The sequence below is a fragment of the Anolis sagrei genome, chromosome 2, assembly GCF_037176765.1.
Source record: "Anolis sagrei isolate rAnoSag1 chromosome 2, rAnoSag1.mat, whole genome shotgun sequence".
NCBI lineage: Eukaryota > Metazoa > Chordata > Lepidosauria > Squamata > Dactyloidae > Anolis > Anolis sagrei.
This window is the reverse complement of record NC_090022.1, coordinates 10,976,609-10,989,776: the sequence shown is the minus strand read 5'-3', so window position 1 is coordinate 10,989,776 and position 13,168 is coordinate 10,976,609. Positions and strand designations below refer to the sequence as shown.

The following is a 13,168-nucleotide window of genomic DNA, read 5'->3' as shown; positions in this document are numbered from 1 at the left end:
CTTCCTGACTGTGAGAGCTGTTCAGCAGTGGAACTCTCTGGCCCGGAGTATGGTGAAGGCTCCTTCTTTGGAAACTTTTAAACAGGGGCTGGATGGCCATCTGTCAGGGGTGATTTGAATGCAATATTCCTGCTTCTTGGCAGAATAGGGTTGGACTGGATGGCCCATGAGGTCTCTTCCAACTCTTTGATTCTATGATTCTATGAGAGGCAGGCAGGGAGAGAGAGAGGGGCCCAGGGCGTTCCCCTGCCCACCCACTCACCTGCCTGCCTCTCACCGCTTTTTCCTCCTTGAGTTTTTAAATAATTCAGGGTTTCTCTTTGTCATCTTGTCAGAAGTACAGGGTGAGGCAGCATAACTTAAACAATTCAGTCGGGTGAAGACGTAGCGGAGCGCTCGTGGTCTTGTTTGAGCGGCCGGAGTGTAAAGTTTTGTCCTGACACAGTGCAGTCGCCATCGTGCGTTGGAACAGTGAGGAGCGTGCTTTTGCCATTGAGGCCTACTTTTCGAGCGGATTTGGAGTGGCCGGCCCGCTCTCCAGATTTGGCCCCTTGTGGTTTTTTTCTACGGGGTTTTTTGAAATCCCGTGTTTATGTGAACCGTCCAAGGACCTTACAAGATTTGAAGATCAACGTCCAGAAGGAAATTGCCAACATAATGCCGGCTATGCTGGCAAGAGTCATGACAAACGCCAGAAATTGGTTTACTCAGTTTATGGAGAGTGGGGGGCGTCACTTACCTAATTTGATCTTCAAAACTATTGTAAAACTATCAAAACTACCGGGGTACTAGACAACTTTTTAGGCATTTAAAAGCTTATAAAATTTTGGGGGTCGTCTAGTACCCCGGGTATAAAATTAAAATAAAATTACCATACTTGCTCCCGGGCAGGCTCCCCATCCTCCCTCCCTTCCTGGCTGCCTTCCTTGCATAGGCCCAGGCCTCTCCTTTGTTGGCGGCCGGGCCCCTGGCTGCTTCCCGCGCTGCTCAGGCTGCTCTGCTTCCTTGACGGGCTTCGCAAGAACCTCGTCTTTTCCCGCGACGCGATTCTCGCAAAGCCCGGCTAGGAAGCAGAGCGGCCTAAGCAGCCTGGAAAGCCCTTCTGCTTAGGCCACTTAGTCCGCTCTACTTCCTAGCCAGGCCTCGTGAGAATCGCGTCGCGAGAGAAGACGCGATTCTCGCAAAGCCCAGCTAGGAAAAAGTGCGGCTAAGCAGAAGGGCATTCCCGGCTGCTTAGGCCGCTCTGCTTCCTAGCCAGGCTAGGAAGCAGAGCGGCCCGAGAAGCGCCTGGTTTGGGGACTCGTCTTAAACGGCGAGTATATCCCCAACACTCTATTTTGTCTTCTAAAATTGGAGGGTCGTCTTATAGCCCCCGTTGTCTAGTACCCCAGTTTTTACGGTATGTAAAACAAAACTTTAGGTATGCGCCTGTTGTTGTTCATTCGTTCAGTCGTCTCCGGCTCTTCGTGACCTCAGGGACCAGCCCACGCCAGAGCTCCCTGTCGGCCGTTACCACCCCCAGCTCCTTCAAGGTCAGTCCAGTCACTTCAAGGATGCCATCCATCCATCTTGCCCTTGGTCGGCCCCTCTTCCTTTTGCCTTCCACTTTCCCCAGCATCATTGTCTTCTCTAGGCTTTGCTGTCTCCTCATGATGTGGCCAAAGTACTTCAACTTTATATAATGTAGGTATGCGCCTACATTATATAAAAAAAACATTCTGATTCATACAATGAGTTTTATTAAGTTTTGAAAAAAGGAAGTTATGCTGCCTCACCCTGTACTTTTAAAAACATTAAATAGGTTCTTTTCTTCTGCTTTCAGTGAGACAGGTTGCATTAAATACTTTCAGAGACAGAATCAGACGCAGACTCCAGTCCTGGGCTTTAGAATAATTAACTTGGTTACATGGACAAAGGGGGATGTGGCATCAACATTTACATATCTTCTCTAACATTCAGTCCTTCTCTAACATTCAATGTGGCATCGACATCTACTCTACTCATCAAGCGTTCTAACCATCCTTCTTGTTGAAGATGATTAGCTTCTTGGGAGGAGGAGGCTGTTCACGATGGTGTTCAGAAATGGTGTTCAGTCGGTCTGGCACACGCTTTCAGAGAGAGAGAGAGAGAGGAGTCCTTTTATGTCGTGTTTTCTGTTGATGTGATTCTGAAAGTGTACATTGCTGACAGGCAGATCCCATCAGTTCCTGGACAGATGTTGATTTTGTTTAGTTGGCTTTCCTTATCGAGCAGGCTTGTAAACATTTCTGTAAGGAGCCACAGTGTTGACTTCCTTACTTAAAACAACCATTGTCTTTGGCAATGTAAACAAGTTGTTTTTCCACCAAAAGTCCATCAAGTCAGCAATGTCAACAGTTAATCATTTGTCAGAGGTCTCATCAGCAATTTTTAATTACTGTTCATAAATTCTTCACCTCTTTCTTGTAGTTTTCCAGGCCTCATTCCTTAGAATGGTATCTTCTGCCCAATTGGGCCGCATTCATATGCCTTTCATACAATCTCATTCAAACTATACAGCATATTTTATCATGACAGTCTACATTTCCAAATATTTTACTTTAGTTGTTATATTAATTTTTGTCTCTTGTTTCAAAGTCCCTCGGTTCTTTATTAGGAAGGCTATGGATCACGAGACATCACCCGAAGAAATCGGGGTGGGGGGTGGGGGAATCAGTGTGGGTTGGGACTGAATGGGAGCTCAATGGGAGGCCAGGTGAGGCCAGGAGAGTTCTGGAGGCTGGAGAAGCAGAGAACCCAGTGAAAGGAGGGCCCAGCAATACCTGGCTCTGAAATAAATACATAAATGGCTTGGGGTTTTTGTTTTTTTTTTTACTCTCAAAGAAAGCCTGTTGTCTAATTCTGACTTTCTTTCACAGAGGAAATGTGATTTTTGGCTGAGAATTTTGGAGTCGAGCCTGTTCTGGGATTTCTTTCCCTTGAGAGAACATGGAGGAAGAGCATTTTGGATACGGTAGGGTTCTTCATCTGAGGGGATCCAACATGGAGAGACCCAAATCACCTGGACCTGAAGCAGGAAGGGCTCCCGGGAAGATTGGGGAATCCTGGGAAATAACTACGCAGCTGATCCTGGATAAACACATACAGTTCCAGCGCTTCAGGCAGTCCTCCTTCCGAGAGGGCGAGGGACCCAGAGAGGTTTGCAGCCGCCTCCACTCTCTCTGCCGCCAGTGGCTGAAGCCAGAGCAACACACCAAGGCGGAGATGCTGGACCTGGTGATCCTGGAGCAGTTCCTGAGCATCCTGCCCTCAGAGATGGGGAGCTGGGTCCGAGAGTGTGGGGCAGAGACCTCTTCCCAGGCGGTGGCCCTGGCGGAAGGCTTCCTCCTGAGTCGGGCAGAGGACGAGAAGCAGGAAGGACAGGTGGGAGCATTGCCTTTTGGTTTCACTCACCTTGTGACGTATGTCTTGCCTTTCTTCCAAGATGGGACCAATGTGAGGGAGAAGCCAGACCCTGCTCCCTCGGCCTCTTTTCCCCCCTGCTCTGCCCCTCCTGCTCTCACCTCCATATCCACTGTGAGCTTGGTTACTTCGCTACTCAAATTTGATGACCCTGATTTTTCTCCATACTACTTTTGGAATTTTCTGTGCTCTTCTAGGTCCAAAATGACTGCATTGAGGTCCATCCTGATGTTCCTGAATCTGAGAAACCTCCATCAGACACCACCCAGAACCTCCAGCAGAAGGAGCTCAAGCAGGAAGGAGATGGGGCTGCAGCCTTGGAGGGTAAGAAGGAGCCCTTTGGGGGTGTTTTGCTGTTTTATGCCGGTGTAACTTCCCCTTCAGGGGATTGTAACAAATGCACAATCAGCTTGAGCTAGAGAAGACATACATGTAGGAACATTTGGCCTTGAGATGAGTATATAGGTAAGTATTTGGTTGCAAAAGGTGTAATTTCAGTGTGATTTGGAGTATTCTGTATAGTTATACTTCTACATTTGCATACTGTTGGGTGGGACTGAAGTATTAGCCATATAGTATGTTCCCGGGTGAAACCCGAAGCTAAGATGAGGCCTGAAACTGTGCTGGAAGACAAACAGACAACCAAGAATAACTTTAGTCCATTGAACTACTAAGCCCATTACTAGTTTCAATCCAACCTATTCACAGCACTGCATGAGAAGAAAAAGTGCTAAACTCCAAAACTTTACAATTCCTGGGCTGGAGAATGCTCCTGTCTTCATAGTCTCATAGGTTTCTTTTCAGGAGTGTAATTCTCTTCTCTGAGGCATGTTTTTGTGATCAGCTTTCCACCCCTTGCTCTCTCTCTCTCTCTCTCTCTCTCTCTCTCTCCCAGGGGCTGGAATGACGTTGTGGCCGAAGTCGCATCTTCCGCTTTGTGATGGAGTGGAAGTAAATCAGGTAAGCAGAAGGATTCCTGGCAGAGGAGGAAGGGAGCTGCCTGGGGGTCATTGGTTCAAGGTTCAATCACCAAACATCTTTTGAAACAGAACCATTTCCAAAGATTCTTGTAATTCTTTTTCTTGATTTCCCTTATTTTCCTTTTCCCACCAGGGCCCAATCGCCTTTGAGGATGTGGGTGTCCATTTCTCTTTGGAGGAGTGGGCTCTCCTGAGTCCTGGTCAGAAAGCCTTGCACGGGCAGATCATGGAGGAGATTCATGGGATGGTGGACTCTCTTGGTAAGGATCACCCATTGTTGGGAACTTCTATTTCAAAATGGTGGATTCCAATCCTTAGCTGTCTTGTAGAAGTAATTTGGTTTACAGTATCATAAGCCGCTGCTAGCCGCTGACAGCTCCGCCTTGGATGATGATCTCCGCAGAGAGCTTGACAGGGGAGTGTGTCCTTGTTGGTTCTCTTGGACATCTCAGTGGCTTTCGATACCATCAACCATGGTATCCTTCTGGCTCGACTCTCGGGGATGGATCTCGGGGGCGCTGAACTCCAGTGGCTCCGTTCCTTCCTTGAGGGCTGTACCCAGTTGGTGAAGCTGGGGGACACCTGCTCGGACCCCTGGCCATTGACCTGTGGGGTCTCGCAAGGTTCCATTCTTTCCCCCATGCTATTCAATATCTACATGAAACCGCTGGGTGAGATCATCCTGAGTTTTGGAGTTTGGTGCCATCTCTACGCGGATGACACTCTACTCTATTACTCTTTTCTACCACATTCCAGGGAAGCCCCTCGGGTCCTGGACCAGTGCCTGACGGCTGTGATGGACTGGATGAGGGCTAACAAGCTGAAGCTTAATCCTGACAAAACAGAGGTCCTCCTGGCCAGTCATGGGACTGATCGGGGTATAGGGTGGCTACCTGTGCTCGATGCGGTCGCACTCCCTCTGAGGACACAGGTCCACAGCTTGGGGGTCCTTCTGGACTTGATGCTCAGGTGTCGGCGGTGGCTGGGAGGGCCTTTGCACAGTTAAACCTTGTGTGCCAGCTGCGCCCGTACCTCGTGAAATCTGATCTGGCCATGATGGTCCATGGCCTAGTCACCTCTAGGCTGGATTACTGCAATACGCTCTAAGTGGGATTGCCCTTGAAGATGGCCCGGAAACTACAGTTGGTCCAGAGATCTGAAGCCAAACTACTCGCAGGAGCTGGTTACAGAGAGGGGTCAACCCTCTTGTTTAAACAGCTTCACTGGCTTCCAATAAGTTTCCGGTCCCAATTTAAGGTGCAGATCATCACCTATAAAGCCCTAAACGGTTTGGGACCTGCTTATCTTGCAATTGCATCTTTCCCTATGAACCAGTGCATACCTTGAGATCTTCTGGGGAGGCAGTGCTCTCCCCCCCCCCCCCCGCCGTCACATGCACGGTTGGTGGGGACGAGGGAGTGAGCCTTCTCGGTGGTGGCCTCCCGGCTCTGGAACTCCCTCCCTAGAGAGATCAGACAGGCTCCCACCTTGTCCTTCTTTTGGAGTCAACTAAAAACCTGGATGTCCTGGTGCGCTTTTGACTAAGCGGCTCACAAGAAACTTTCTTGTCCCTACTTGAAGTTCCGCACTTTATCCCGGCCCGCATTTTACACTGGCATATGTCCTATCTCAAAATGTGTTATGGCAGTATTTTCTGCCCAGTTTACGGTATTGTTGCATTTTCTTGCACTCCTGCAAAAATATATTGCACTCATTGAATCTGTGCCTCAGCTATGTTTCATTCAGCCGTATTGTTTTTATATTGCTTTCAATTGTGAGGTTATTTGTTTTAATTAAATTGTTTAACTCAGACTGGGAATTTTTTTGATTCATCTCTATCTGAATACAACAGAGCCTGGCAATGTGACATCGCCCTCCTCTGGACACATTCCAGCTTGTCAATATCTCTCTTCAATTGTGGTGCCCAGAATTGGACACAATATGATTCACCCCAGATCATTCTCTCTCTTTCTCTCTCTCTCCCCCCCCCCTCCTCCCATGAGTGTGTGTGTGTGAGAGAGAGAGGCAACGAGTGGGAGGGAGCAGGTTGCTGGAGAAAGTGGCCGGGGAAAGGATCATGAAAAAGAACAAACTTCCCTTGGATTCAGATATGCAGGCACGGCTATGCATCTTATTATCAGTGTGGTATTCTATTTATTTATTTATTTATTTATTTATTTATTTACTTTACTTGTATACCGCCGTTTCTCAGCCTAACTGGCGACTCAACGCGGTTTACAACAAGATAATCAACAACAATCTACAATTTAAAACCATAAAGCACAGTATACAATATCAACACAACAATAACAACACAATGCATCTCATAACTAGAGTCGTGATCCAGATTCGTTGTCCATATTTCCATTCCTGTAATCGTCACATTCATTGCACTGATTAACCAAATGCTTGTTCAAACATCCAGGTTTTTAATCTTTTCCGGAACACCATTAGCGAGGGGGCTGATCTTACCAACATGGGAAGGGCGTTCCACAGCCGAGGGGCCACCACAGAAAAGGCCCTGTCTCTCGTCCCCGCCAGCCGCACCTGTGAAGCAGGCGGGATAGAGAGCAGGGCCTCCCCAGAAGATCTAAGGGTCCTGGTGGGCTGATAGGCCGAGATACGTTCGGATAGGTAGGTTGGGCCAGAACCGTTTAGGGCTTTAAAGGCCAACGCCAGCACTTTGAATTGGGCTCGGTAGCAAATCGGCAGCCAGTGGAGCTGGTGCAGCAGAGGAGTAGTATGCTCCCTGCGCTCCGCTCCTGTTAGTATCATGGCTGCCGAGCCTTGGACTAGTTGGAGCTTCCGAACCGTCTTCAAAGGCAACCTCACGTAGAGAACGTTGCAGTAATCTAAACGGGATGTGACCAGAGCATGGACTACCGTGGCCAAGTCAGACTTCCCAAGGTACGGGCGCAGTTGGCGCACGAGTTTTAACTGTGCGAATGCTCCCCTGGTCACCGCCGAAACCTGGGGTTCCAGGTTCAGCGATGAGTCCAGGATCACACCCAAACTGCGAACCTGCGTCTTCAGGGGGAGTGCGACCCCATCCAACACAGGCTGTAACCCTATACCCTGTTCAGCCTTACGACTAACCAGGAGTACCTCTGTCTTGTCTGGATTCAATTTCAATTTGTTCGCCCTCATCCAGACCGTCACAGCGGCCAAGCACCGGTTCAGGACCTCGACAGCCTCCTTAGTAGCAGGTGGAAAGGAGTGACAGAGTTGGACATCATCTGCGTACAGATGACATTGCAGTCCGAAACTCCGGATGATCTCTCCCAGCGGCTTCTTGTATATGTTGAACAACATGGGAGACAATATTGAACCCTGAGGAACCCCACAAGACAAAGGTTGTGGGGCTGAACAGGAGTCTCCCAGTAACACCTTCTGAGACCGGCCCTCCATGAAGGACCGGAGCCACTGCAGAACAGTACCTCCTAGACCCATCCCCGCAAGGCGCCCCAGAAGGATACCGTGGTCGACGATATCGAAGGCCGCTGAGAGGTCCAGCAGCACCAACAGGGACACACTCCCCCTGTCGAGCTCCCGGCGCAGATCATCGACTAAGTATTTCCTCACAATCAGGCAGGCTAGCCTTTGCATATCTGAAGCTAAGCTCTCTTTCTATTCTGCCTCTCCCAGCACACAAACAGCCCCTGCCTCAGTCATTCGCAAGATGGTGACCTAAAACATAATGCGTACTGTGCTTGTCAATGTTTGGGGCTCAGGGTTTTTTGTGCACTGGAAGAGCCATATAGCAGTAATCCAACTCTGTGCCCCTCTCTTTCAAGTGGTGAGAGTGTCATTCATGGTAGATTCACAATTACAGAAATATAGCTATTTCAAATTGAGTCCATCTTTTTGAAACACTCTGTATATTAATTCCACCCTAAAGCTTAGGAAATAGTTCATATATCCCCTGCCACTTCCCTAAATTCTCATAGGTGAAGAAGTTGCCGCTCCCCTGTAAAAGCCAGGCAGAATTAGACAGGTATTGGAACCAGAGCAATTGGCTGAACAAAGGGAGAGTCCACAGAATGGTATTTCCAAGAAGTCTCTGAGATTGCGGCATTTGGGTTACTAACAGCTCTTCCCTCTGGTGCACAGTCTTCTCACTCCTCACAAACCAGGATGGTTAGGAGGCAATATCCACTCTCTCCAGGGTGGTGTTATGTGGAGGTCACTATATCTGGTCACGTTTTGCAGATTTTTTTTAAATTTTTGTTCCCTTCTCTGCCTTCATTCTTTTTTCCCCTTTTTCTTTACAGTCACAATCTTGTATCTTTCCAGCCTTGTCATGCAAAACTGTAAAATGGATGGTAGTAAGGTAAAGATTTAGCTAGAGAAAAAGGTGAGCATTTGAATGTGAAGGGAAAAGTCATCCATTCTCCCAGAAAGAAGGAGACAGAATAAAAAGCCAGGCTGGGCTGAGGAACAGGCAGCCTCTGGAGCATATGTTACTCACCTCTCCCTCAGAGGCTCCAGCCGGACAAAGAGTGTCCATTTTTACCAAACAAGGGGTAGGGAGCGGGCATCATCTATATTTATTTATTTACAGTTCTTATATTCCGCCCTTCTCACCCTGCAGGGGACTCAGGGCGGATTACAGTAAACTTATGGCAAACATTCAATGCCAGTTTGACAAACAACGTTTAACAGACAAATACACTGAGGCTATTTAACTTTTTTCTGGCTGCCAGGGAAGCTGCTGCTTTTCATCGTCCATCAACGACACCGATGAAGTTCTTCCGCATTCCACATTCCCCGGAGTCTTTTTTCTTTATGGCCTCATAAATTAGTTAAATTTAGCCTCCCACACAAGGTGGTACCTTACTTTCCTACTTGACAGATGCAACTGTCTTTTGGGTTGCAAAGGTCGACAACGGGCTACACAATGGCTGGACACCCACTCCAGCCCGGGCTGGCTTCGAACTCATGACCTTTTGGTCAGAGTGATCTTAATGCAGCTGACACTCAGCCAGCTGCGCCACAATCCCACAATCTTTTCTTCCATACTTTCCTCCATATGTTATTTTAAGGATCATTTCAATCTCCTTCTTATATTATTTCCCTAAATTCCTTAATGCTTACACTGAAAAATTATTGTTTCTGTCTCCTTCACAACAGATAACTGGAACAACAAACACAGGAAGCATTTGGGACACAGGGGGGGCCTTCCTAGACGCCAGCAAAACCACAAAGAAGCTGGAGGTTCTGCCAGAGAAAGGTCTTCCAAATGCAATGTATATGGGCAGTGTTTTATCCAGTATATGGAACTTATTCTTCACAAGACACTCAGTTCTGGGGAAAGCCAAAATAAATGGAAAGAATCAGCAAAATGTATTGCTGATTACAAACTGCCAGATCTAAGCCAAGAAGAAATCTTTGAAGGAACTGAAAATCTCATAAGCCAGGAGTGTGGGAAATCTGTTATCCAGAGTTCACACTCTGTGAGGCACAAAAGACTCCACACAGGAGAGAAGCCATACCAATGCCAGGAGTGTGGGAAATGTTTTGCTTACAGGTCACACTTGGTGAGGCACAAAAGACTCCACACAGGAGAGAAGCCATACCAATGCCAGGAGTGTGGGAAATGTTTTGCTTACAGTTCAGCCTTGGTGAGGCACAAAAGACTCCACACAGGAGAGAAGCCATACCAATGTCAGCAGTGTGGGATATGTTTTGCTTACAATTCAGCCTTGGTGAGACACAAAAGAGTCCACACAGGAGAGAAGCCATACCAATGCCAGGAGTGTGGAAAGTGTTTTCCTCGGAAGACATCACTAATGAAACATCAGAGCATCCATACAGGAAAGAAATCGTACAAATGCAAGGATTGTGGACAATGTTTTACTTATTATTCATCCCTCACAATCCACCAGAGAACTCATACAGGAGAAAAACCATACAGATGCCCAGATTGTGGGAAATGTTTTGCTTGCAGTTCAAACTTGGTAAGGCACAAAACACTCCATACAGGAGAGAGGACATACAAATGCAAGGAATGTGGGAAATGTTTTGCTAACAGTTCAGCCTTGGTGAGGCACAAAAGACTCTACACAGGAGAGAAGCCATACCAATGCCAGGAGTGTGGGAAATGTTTTGCTCACAATTCACACTTGATGAGGCACAAAAGAGTCCACACAGGAGAGAAGCCATATCAATGCCAGGAGTGTGGAAAGTGTTTTCCTCGGAGGACATCACTAATGAAACATCAGAGCATCCATACAGGAAAGAAATCGTACAAATGCAAGGATTGTGGACAATGTTTTACTTATTATTCATCCCTCACAATCCACCAGAGAACTCATACAGGAGAAAAACCATACAGATGCCCAGATTGTGGGAAATGTTTTGCTTGCAGTTCAAACTTGGTAAAGCACAAAACACTCCACACAGGAGAGAGGACATACAAATGCAAGGAATGTGGGAAATGTTTTGCTAACAGTTCAGCCTTGGTGAGACACAAAAGACTCCACACAGGAGAGAAGCCATACCAATGCCAGGAGTGTGGGAAATGTTTTGCTCACAATTCACACTTGATGAGGCACAAAAGAGTCCACACAGGAGAGAAGCCATACCAATGCCAGGAGTGTGGGAAATCTTTTGCTGTGAGTTCACATTTGGTGAGCCATAAAAGACTCCACACAGGAGAGAAGCCATACCAATGCCAGGAGTGTGGGAAATGTTTTGCTCGCAGTTCAAACTTGGTGAGGCATAAAAGACTCCACACAGGAGAAAAGCCATACAGATGCATGGATTGTGGGAAATGTTTTACTCACATTTCATCCCTTAGGAACCATGAAAGAATTCACACAGGTTAAAAATGCCAAGCACGTGGGAAATATTTTTATTGGGATTCATACTTATTGAACCATCAGAGACTACGTACAGAAGAGAAAGAACTGGGAAGAAACTAATAAAATGTTGCAAGAGGGAAAAGGCAGGTTCTGGACATTCTGGTGCTGTAAGCATTACTTTCAACATTTCCCGATGAACACGTATGATTCCCTTGGCTTTAAGTAGGGTTTGGCTTGACTTTGGACTGATCTCTTAGACAACTTTCTTTGTGGTTTTCAACTCAATTATCCAATACAACTCTCTTGGGTTTGAATTCTTGTTCAGTTTTTTGGTTTTGTTTGGCTTTGTTTGACTTGGGACTGTTATTATTTTGCTTCTCTACACATCGATATCACCATGGGACTGAACTGGCTTTGTGGGTAAATATCTGATTTCAAACAGAACCTTTTGAGAAGTTCTGCCTAAGATTTGGTAGATTCCTCTTTCTTGTCATTTAAATCCCTAAATCGGGTCCTGTTCTTGGAGCAGCAGAAAGCAAGCTCCCTCTGATAATCCTTGAGAGGGTTAAATACGATTGTCATGCCACCTTTAAAAAAATACTTTACGGTCCTGGTGGAAAGGTGTGGGGCTGAAAAAAGCCCTTCTTTGATTCCCTGCTTTTCCGCCAGGACCCTCACCTCTTGCCACACAACACTAACCCTTCCCCTTCCTATCGGTGTGCATGAGCCCTCCAACAGGGTTGCTGTGTGGAGAACAGAGAGGGTGCACATGTGGTGAGAGGAAGAGAAAAGGAGGCATGTGATTGGGCAGCACACACCTCTGCCCTTCTCTTGCCATGCGCACGACCTCTCTGCTCTCCACGCAGCAACCCAGCTGGGTTGCTGTGTGGAGAGCAGAGAAGTTTGCATGCACTGCGAGAGGAAGAGAAAGGGAGATAGGAGTGGGAAGGGAAACGTACGCCTCCATCCCTGCTCCTGCCATGCGTGTGTGCACCTTCTTTTCTCCTTTCACCGAATGCATGGTAACTTTTCCAAATGGAGACGGCTTTTATACTACGTGGGGACGAGATGAGAAATATATATCAAAGGAACCGCAGAGTTGGTAATTTCTTGGAAAGGCACCCAGCGTGTGGTGAGAGGATGAGGCGGATGAGAGCGGGGGGATGGTTGCCTTTCTTTTTTCAGTTTGAATCAGGAAAGAGAGCCCTTCACCGCTCTGCTCTTCCTTCTTCCCCAGCTTTGTTTCAGGCTACATTATGAGGGTATAGGTGTCAACATTTTCAGATCAGCAATGCCATTTACACCCGCATCGTAACCACGTAAATAAGCAGACCCACTCCTCCTCTCTGATTCTTCCTGATTATGTTCCCATTACACACTTTAAAAGAAGAGGAAAATATTTGTTTATTCCGTATCCCTAAGTTTTGCCCTTGACTTATCTCTGAATCAAAACAAAAGCCAAAATTTTGTCCCCAAAACCTGCCCTTGGTTTTTATCTTCTGAACAAGATGTTCTTTTTGGTATGTAACAAAAACAATAGCTCAGCCTGTGTGAGTGATCAAAGCTATCAAAGCAGAGTGAAAAAGGAAAAGAGAATAGAATCCCAGAATCCTAGAGTTGGAAGAGACCTCGTGGGTCATCCAGTCCAACCCCATTCTGCTAAGAAGCAGGAAAATTGCATTCAAAGCACCCCCGAGAGATGGCCATCCAGGGTCTGTTTAAAAGCCTCCAAAGAAGGAGCCTCCACCACACTCTGAGGCAGAGAGTTCCATTGCTGAACAGCTCTCACAGCTCTCTCCTCTCCTGTAGTTTGAAGCCATTGTTCCATTGCGTCCTAGTCTCCAGGGCAGCAGAAAACAAGCTTGCTCCCTCCTCTCTATGACTTCCCCTCACATATTTATACTTCACCATCATGCCTCCTCTCAGCCTTTTAATTCATCATGG

General features: G+C 47.1%; 1 pseudogene; it reads left to right on the top strand.

Annotated features, from left to right (window-relative positions):
• The window catches only part of LOC132766168 (zinc finger protein 208-like), a 146,698-nt pseudogene that overhangs the window by 13,796 nt on the left and 119,734 nt on the right, over nucleotides 1-13,168 (top strand).